The 9,319-nt window shown below is 39.7% G+C and overlaps 1 long non-coding RNA gene across 1 annotated transcript; it reads right to left on the bottom strand.

The window, feature by feature from the left end:
• Positions 1-5,090: 5,090 nt before the first annotated feature.
• LOC135971108 (uncharacterized) lies at positions 5,091-9,105 on the bottom strand. The gene is made up of 3 exons (XR_010587190.1): positions 9,058-9,105; positions 6,290-6,462; positions 5,091-5,529 (listed from the first exon to the last, which is right to left on the bottom strand). It is a non-coding gene; the product is annotated as an uncharacterized lncRNA (long non-coding RNA).
• Between the last annotated feature and the right edge of the window lie 214 nt (positions 9,106-9,319).

Here is a 9,319-nt window from a genome sequence, read left to right on the forward strand (position 1 = left end):
TGCTGCTATAAAGACACATGCACACGTATGTTTATTGCGGCACTATTCACAATAGCAAAGACTTGGAACCAACCCAAATGTCCATCAATGACAGACTGGATTAAGAAAATGTGGCACATATACACCATGGAATACTATGCAGCCATAAAAAAGGATGAGTTCATGTCCTTTGTAGGGATGTGGATGTAGCTGGAAACCATCATTCTCAGCAGACTATCACAAGAACAGAAAACCAAACACCACATGTTCTCACTCATAGGTGGGAATTCAACAATGAGAACACTTGGACACAGGAAGGGGAGCATCACACACCAGGGCCTGTTGTGGGGCGGGGGGGAAGGGGTGAGGGATAGCATTAGGAGATGTACCTAATGTAAATGACAAGTTAATGGGTGCAGCACACCAACATGGCTCATGTATACTTATGTAACAAACCTGCAGGTTGTGCACATGTACCCTAGAACATAAGTATAATAAAAAAAAAAACATTCTGTGTTTCAGATGTGACTCTTTTAAATAGCTTATAATTTGATTTAGTTTAGTTTAAAAAAAAAAAACTACACTAAACACGAGAGCCCCGTCTTTTAAAGACGTTGAATTCATCTACATTTGATGCAGTTTCTGAGGTATTTGAATTTATTCTGCCTTTTATGTTGTATTTTCCATGTATCATTGTTTATATTTCTCTTTCGTTTCCTTTTCTGACTTCTATTAGGTTTAAACTTTTTAAAAAATCAACTTTTAATCCTTTTACTAGTTTGGAAGTTACACCTTTCATTTCTATTTTTGTGAGATTTTTCTTTAAAAATTTTAACATGTACAGCTAACAACAAAATCTAAATTATTGTTACCTAGTGTTTTAGTTCCATCTTATTTTCAAAACCTTCAACATCAGAAATTATTATTAAAGCATATTGAATTTACCCACAGAAAAGAGGCCTCTTTACTCAACATTGCACCCAACTTCTTCCTTCTTGGTTAAATTTCCTTTTTTTTCTGAATTACGCTTTATACTAGTTCTTTCAGTTGAGGGTATGTGGTTTGTAAACTCTTTCAGTATTTGTCTCAAAATGTCTTTATTTTGGCCTTATTCTTGAATAATAACTTTGCAGGGCATAAAATTGTAAGTTGCCTTTTATTTTCTGTGAAGATTTGATTCTATTGTTGTTGTTGTTGTTGTTGTTTTTACATCCCTCTATAGATACTCTGTCTTCTCTGGTTGTTTATAAAATTTTTCTCTTGATCTTTGCATGCCGAAGTTTTGCTACAATATGACTCAGTGTGGATTTATTTACATTTACCTTGCTTGGGGCTTGGTATGCTTCTTTAACCTAAAGATCAAGCATGTAAAATTCAGGAAAATTCTCTACCATTTTCTTAAATATTGCTTGTCACTCGTTTTCTCTGGACCAGGGGTCAGTAAACTATGACCCACTGGCCAAACTCGTCCACTACTTGTTTTTGCAAATAAAATTTTCCTAGAACGTAGCCACACACATTTATTCATATAATGTTTATGGCTGCTTTTGCGCTACAACTGCAGACTTGAATAGTTTGACAGATTATATGGCCCATGAAGCCTAAAATATTTACTGCTTATTTCTTTACAGAAAAAGTTTGACAACCTCTGCTCTAGACCCTCATTCTGAAACTTCTATTAGACATAAGTGAACTTCATTCTATACTTTGTATCTTCAATCGCTAGTTTTCATTTTTTTATAATTTTATCTCTCTGCGCTGCATTCTGGGTAATTTTCTCTGAAGCATGTTTTAGTTAATCCATTCCTTTAAAATTATGTGTAATCTAATATTTAGTCCATCAATGGAATTATTTATTCAGTTCTATTTTTTTATTTCTGGAAACTTTTAAATTAAATTTTAAAATCTGTTTGTTCTTTGCTCATTATGGCATCTATTTTCCACCTCCATTGCCCATTTTGAATGTTTTTAAATTGATTCATCACCTTGAGTTTTTATGGTAGTTAACCTTTTTGTATCTGCTGGCTCTTGTTATGGTGTGTCATTTCCTTTAGTGGCATGTTATTTTTGTTTGTGAGCTCATCTTCAGTGAAGGTTTGATTTTTCTTCCTATAGTATTTTAGTGTGTCCCTGGGTTTTGGACATATCTCACTAGAGAAGGTTTAATTTTGCTTTTTTTCAGATACCTCAGGGATTCACTGCTCTGGAATCAATGTTTACATTACTTTCTTGGCTTAATAACTCCTGCACCTGTGAGCAATGAAAATTTGCCCTGCATGTTGGTACATGGTATAGGCTTGGGATTTGGATTTTTTTTTTTTTTAAACTGTAGACTTTTATCTCTCTATTCAGACCCCGTAATAGAGATAAGCATCCTGTGCCTTACCATTTACTTTTCTGAGCCTGTGGCAAGAAGTTTGAAGTTTGTTGGGACACCTTTTCATCAAGGAGGCAACTCTTCCAGGATTCCAATTTTGGCTGAAATCTCATTTTCATGATTTTACTTTGAGGAGCACAAGGACACATTTCCTGTTCTCTATTATGACCCCTAGGAATAGTGCCCTATCCAGGTTTGATTTTCCACCATGTCCACTCACAAGTATAGCACTCTGGCTTCTGTTCCTCATGATTTCCTTAAAAAACACAAATAAACCCCTAACATATAGTAAAGTTGGCATGTTTGAGGTTAGAGTTCTATGAATTTTAATACATACAAATTTATGTAATTAGGATACAGAACATTTTCATCATGGCAAATTTCCTCATTGTTTCTTGCAGCTAGAGATTTATTTTAAGTTCAGCATTGTATTCACTTTTTATGTTGTAATTTATGTATTATTTCTATGTATGTGTTTTAGGAATGGGGGCCGGTTAACTCAGTTTGCCATGTTTTCAGGACCACAAGTCGGCCTGTGCCCATTCTAACCAAAACGCTCATGGTAGTCATCAACAAATAATCCAACCATCTCATGTATTATTCAGGGTTCTCCAGAGAAACAGGCCTATAGGATGTGCAAATGAATATATACAAAGACATTTTCTTTAAGAAATTGGCTTATTCAATTACAGAGGCTGGTAAGTCCAAAATCTTTAAAGTAGGCTGTCCGGTTGGAGACCCAGGGAGGAGCTGATGTTGCAGTTCAAGTCTGAAGGCCATCTGTTTCAGAAGTCTCTTTCCTCAGGGAGGTCGGGCTTTTGTTCTATTCAGGTCTAAAACTGATGGGATGAGGCCCATCCACGTAAGGCAGGGAAATCTGATTTACTCAAAGTTATCCAATTTAAATGTTAATCTCATCCCAAAACACTCTCGCCCAAACATCCAGAATAATGTTTGATCACATATTTAGGCACCAAGGCACAGTCAAGTTGACAGATGAAATTAAGCATCACAACTCTGTCCCTTGTCAACTTGGCACCCATATGCATCTTCTTAAACCATACTTAATCATAAAAATAAAGACAATAACAGAGTCAGATTTCCACCTAACATGATACAACTATCTCTTTTTTTGTTTGTTTTTTGAGATGGAGTCTCACTGTGTTGCCCAGGCTGGAGTGCACTGACACGATCTCGGCTCACTGCAACCTCCACCAAACAGTTGAAGTGATTCTCCTGCCTCAGCCTCCCAAGTAGCTGGGATTACAGGTGCCCACCACCACACCTGGCTAATGTTTTTTGGTATTTTTAGTAAAGGCAGGGTTTCACCATGTTGGCCAGGCTAGTCTTAAACTCCTGACCTCAGGTGATCCTCCTGCCTTGACCTCCCACAGTGCTGGGATTATAGGTATGAGATACAACTATCTTACATATAAGTGAAAATGTACTACTCCTTTCCCCAGAAGAGGATTCAAAGTCCCTGCGTGTTGCCTACTCCTCTTCTTGATATCTCAGAACTTAAAAACTTTGATAAAGACAAGCTAAATACTATGATATATATCTTATGTTAGGTGATAAAGGGATAAGAGTAGGAAGAAAACAAAGATGTTTGATACACACATACACATATAACAAAATAAGGAAGAAATGCTCACGAGAATGACAGTCCTTATTTCTGTAACGGGTCATGTGGTTGTAGCTGGTATTTATAACTGCCTACTTCCACTACCTATTCCATGTTCCCTTTGTTCTCATCAAGCACCTTAGCCTGTTATAGTTCTTTACCTGAAAACAGGGGGTTGGGGATGACATCCAAATCCTTCATTCCTGAAGAGTCTGGGTCATTCGTAGCCCAGCCCAGATTGGATTATAGTAGTTTTTCTGTTGACTTTAATCTTGTAATACCAAGAGATGCCTTAAGGGAACTCCTATATTCCCGATGTAATCTTCATTACCTCCATCGTGGGATAGCAGTCTTATTTCTCCCTGGTAGTCCGAATCAACCACCCTAGCCAGTACAGCAACACCCTTCATTGTCTGTTGATTTAGAGGCATGAGGAGCCCAAAATGGCTGCATGGCAGAATCATTACTATGATCCTGGTTGAACTAAAACCTCTAGGCTAGCAGAGCATAAGGTCACAGGGACAGAAAACATTTTGCTAGTGGGTCACCAGGAGTAATAATGATGCCACTCCATTACCATCCCTTGATTCCTGGACCCATGAATCTTGGCTGTGAGTACTATATACCCAGTAGTACTATATATTGGAAACTGCAAGGTATTTCCACCTAGATGGCATGAAGCTGTAAGGCCTACCTGTAACAGAGTCTTCAAAAGGCCATACCACTGTTCCAGCAAGCCAGCTTCTTAAGAATGATGGGAGACATGGTAAGACCAGTGAATTCCATGAGCATGGGCCCACTGCCACATTTGATTTGCTGTGAAGTAATTTCCTGGATCAGAAGCAATGCTGTGTGGAATACCATGATGGTGGATAAGGCATTCTGTAAGTTCACAGATGGTAGTTTTGGCAGAAGCATTGCATACAGGGAAAGCAAATCTGTATCCCTAGTGGTGTCTTTTTATTTTTCCTAACACATAATGTTCTGGGTCAATCCTCCTTTCTAAAACAGTATACAAACATAAACACAGCTGATTACTTGCTGCAGGTACCATTAAAAAAAAAAAAAAAAAACTGGCAGTGTGGAAAGTCCATGAAAGAATTAACAGTATTTAAAAACCAGAACAAATTTAATAACGCTTTATATAAATTTGCTGCATCCACAAAAGTATGGAAACATTCACATTCCAGGAATCAACCTGAGTTACAGAAATTAAAACCTCTCCAGATACATCCTCAATTTTCCCTGGTATTAAACACAGCCATCTTCTAGAAAGAAACACCAGTGACCCATATTTTAAACTAAAGCACACACTGCTTTTTGTAAAAAAGCAAAGTCATTTAAAGCAGCTAATTAAAATACCATTTAAGCAATTGCAATGGGTAACAGGATCGTAAAATTATTAGCGAAGTAGGAGTTTGTCACTGAAGCTTCCACATGATCTTATAGACTAGAAGTAGACTGGTCAGGCTTCATAGACATCAGCTAAGTGAAGGCACCAAACTCCATTAAGTCCTCAAATTTCAGTGTCTTGTTTTTCTGAGCATCACTAGAACAAGAAAAGAAAAAGCAATGGTAAGAGAAATATACCAAGACCTATAATAGGGATTAGTTTGAAATTTTAGCCATAAAAGCTTAGTGTTGGTTTTTAAATATATAAGCCATCTAGGTCAAGTACTTACTGAATACTTATATATGCTTGTGCTTTGCTGGCCATTCTGGGGAAGGATAAAAGAGGTATTAAATGCTATGAGATGCTTCAGCCTAATTGAAAAGACTTGGACAATTAAAGCTCAGGGCAGTGAGTATGACAGAGTACCAATTAGATGTGAGAGGTAGTGACTGCAGCGAATCTCAGGGAACTGTGAGACACTGACCAATAGCACCCTAACCTTAGCAGATATTCACAGCAAGGATGAATTCACAACCACATATAAATTATGTATTGTTTGGTTCTAATTTGGATAAAATATTTTTATAACTTAAACTACCCAGTCATCTGTGTTGCCTGGAACAAGAACTTCCCAGGAGGCCTAGCGATTCTGCTCAGCTTCAATTATAAATTCCATGCCCCATGGAGTTCTTATTTTTAAACCTGCAAGGCCTGGCCTAGGCACTCCCAGGCAGGTAGTGAACAGTGTGAAAGGACAGGCTAGCAAAGAGCCTCTGCCCTGGGAGCAACACATATCTTGGTGCATTCTTCTTGGCAGTGCTATACTCCCTAACTGTGAACTTCCAAAGTCCCTCTGCCTAGGTGTTCCAGCTATACCCGATCCTTTTACATTTCCTGTTCTCTGGATGGTACTTGCCTGACTGCTGGGGTTGGCCTCCTGCTTCCAGTTCCATCTACTTCCCTCCATGTCCTTCATGGCTTCTCTGACCTGTCATGCCAGCAGATTGCTCATATTGGTAGAACTCTGATCCCAAACAGCCACTCGGAAACCCGAATTCACTCTGCTCTGGATGATTTCACTCTTTTGACCTGGAAGAGGAAGAAAATCCTTTAAGTGACTGTCCTCAGAGATACTGTGTTGGGGTTCTGCTTCCCTTATGCTTTCCATGTGGCTGTGCCTCAGGCTCCCAGCCGCAGCCCATTTCTTTTCTCACTTCCACTCTCTCCCCCTGGACAATCTCATTCCCCTATGCCTGTAAGCTTCATCTTTCCTCTGATGAATCCCCTGTCCCTCCTCCAGGTTTTAGAGTATCTGAGCTGGCCAGGGACCTAAGCTGCAAGCCGCAGAGGCTAACTCAAGCACTAAAGTAAATTATCAAAGAGATGTTGTGTAGCTCCCAGAGTTGTTAGAAAAACTGAAGAACAAGACATGGAAAATAGGCTGGAAGAAAGGGGGCAAAGCTAAGCCACAGCATTTGTCCAGGGGGGTCCCATCTGCCCCAGACACTGGACGCTGCAGCTTGTTCTGCCAGTGTTGCTCCTTGGGAAATGGGTGCTGTTGCCACCTCCAGAATGAATTCTCCACTGAACTTGCTTCTTTAAGCAACTTTCTCCTAATTCAGACTCTCAGATGGGTGCATCTGGTTGGCCAAACCTAGATCATGTGTACATATCCTAGCTGCAAGGGGGCTAGGAAAACAAAAATCTAACCTTTTAAGACTTTATATTGGGATATGGGCTGTCCCTCATCCGGATGCATTCAGTGGGGAATTTTCCACCTATCCAAAGCAGATGACATTGGGCAATAGAAATAAGTGAGAGAGAAAGGGAAAGCAAAGAATGGAAAGGAAAGGAAAAAAAAAACAAATGTCCACCACAGAGACATGTTTTCAATTGCCCACTGTACAGCTTTACTAGATCTCCTACAAACACCTCAAACTGTGTGTCCAAAAGCAAACCCTCCATCATTTACCCCCAATGTATTCCTCCTCCTCTCTTTTCTTTCTTGATATCTGATTGTTTCCTCATTCATCCAGTCACTCAAGCCCCTAAACTCAGTTATTCTCTCTCCCTTCTAATGCCTCTGGTCATCAAATGCTTTGGATTACATATACTTTATGTTTCTAAAATACATTTCTTTTTCTGAAAGGTCACTGCCATTCCTTCAGGTCCAACACTCATCAACTTTCATCTAGATGAGCACAGGAGCTCCCTACTATTCTCCCAGCCTCTGACATTTCTCCATGGCACTGGTCACAGTTGCCATTGCATTTGTTATGGGATTGTTTAATTGTCTATTACCCATCATCCTCTTGTTCTACTTGATTCTGCCCTCTTAATGCCAACTCTGTGGTTATCTAACAGTAGAACAGTGAGAGAACCATCTCTAAATAAATGGAATTAGGCTTTTTTATTAGAATCTCAGATGACTACCTTCTGCCTTTTCTCACCCTGAGAATTGTGACTATGGAGTCACAATGTTCCCCTGTAAACCTGACTCCTAGAAAAAAAGTAAACTGAAAGGAAACAAATGAGAGGCTAAGTACATCAAATTTCTTCTCAGGTCATCCTGAGTTCACTAGACCTGGAATGGAGCATGGTGCTTATTCTCATTGTTGAGTTAGAAGTGTAGTAACTAGTCTGCTAGATGGTGCCCAGTGGGCCACATGTCTTAGTATGTATCCTTTTCTCTTCTCTCTCGCGTTGAACCTGGACTGGACCTGTGACTCTCTTTAACCAACAGAACTTGGCGGAATCTAGTGCTGGTCCTGGAACTAAGTCTTGAGAAGACCTGGAAGCTTCCACTTCTGTGCTTTTGGAAATTCTGAGCTTCCGTGTTAGAAGAGTAGCTACACTTCTGGAGACACCACATGGAAAGACCTCATGAAAAGGCCATATGGAAAGGGAGAGGCCTTGTCCAACCATCTCCACCAAGGCCCCAGGCATATGAGAGAGCCAACTTGGACAATGTGGTCCTGTTGAGCCCCCAGATGCCCACAGTCTCAGTTGACAACATGTGGAACAGAAGAACTGCCCAGATGAGCTCAGGCAACCCAGTGAATCATGAGAATAAGGAAATGGTTTTTGTTTAAAGCTTTTGTTTTGAAGTGGTTTCTTATGCAGCAGTAGATATCTGCAACAGGGGGCATTGATTAGGTGTGTGGTCTTCTTTAATTATTCATTTAACTGAACTCCACTTCCAGGCATTTAGTATGTTCTTCTGTGGGTTGATATTAGCTATTGAATGCAAAACCCCTCTAGTTCACAATCAGCACAAGTCTTTGATTTTTTTAAAAAAAGATGAACTCATTTGATGGCCCTTATCAACATTTGAAGCCCAGAAAAGCACACACATAACAAAACCAGAGCTTCAGGCTATAAATGGAATTGGCTCGATTATTCTTGCTCTTTTCTCCATCAGCCTTAGCATGGCACCATTACTGTGGTCCATGAGATAGCTGTTTAGGGCCCTGAAATAGATGGATCTGAAGTTCCTTTGGCAAGGAATAAAGACAATAATAGGTAGAAGGATGAAGAAGTTTTAATTTAGATAAATTTTACGAAGTAAGAAGGAAAATAAAAGAAAGCCACCAAATTGAATAATGTCCATCATGTTTAAAGATGCTAATTCGACCCACTGTCACCAGGGAATGAACCTTATCTTGTGTTGACATTTCCCCTTACATAAAGTAGATTTGTCACTGGGAAGCAGCTGTCTGTCCAGGAACTGTGTCTCCCAGCACCTTCTGCATCTAGGTGTGGCCATATGACTAGTACTTACCAATGGAATGTCAGTGGAAGTGACATGTGTCACAATAAGCCACGGCTTTTAAGAAGTCATTATTTCTTTTCCACGCTCCCTTTCCCATTATGCTGGCTGGATATAAGTGACATCAAGGCCCTAGGGGATAGCAGAACTCCCAGATGGAAGAAAGCTGGATGTCTG

Source organism: Macaca fascicularis, chromosome 6 (genome assembly GCF_037993035.2).
Source record: "Macaca fascicularis isolate 582-1 chromosome 6, T2T-MFA8v1.1".
NCBI classification, from domain to species: domain Eukaryota; kingdom Metazoa; phylum Chordata; class Mammalia; order Primates; family Cercopithecidae; genus Macaca; species Macaca fascicularis.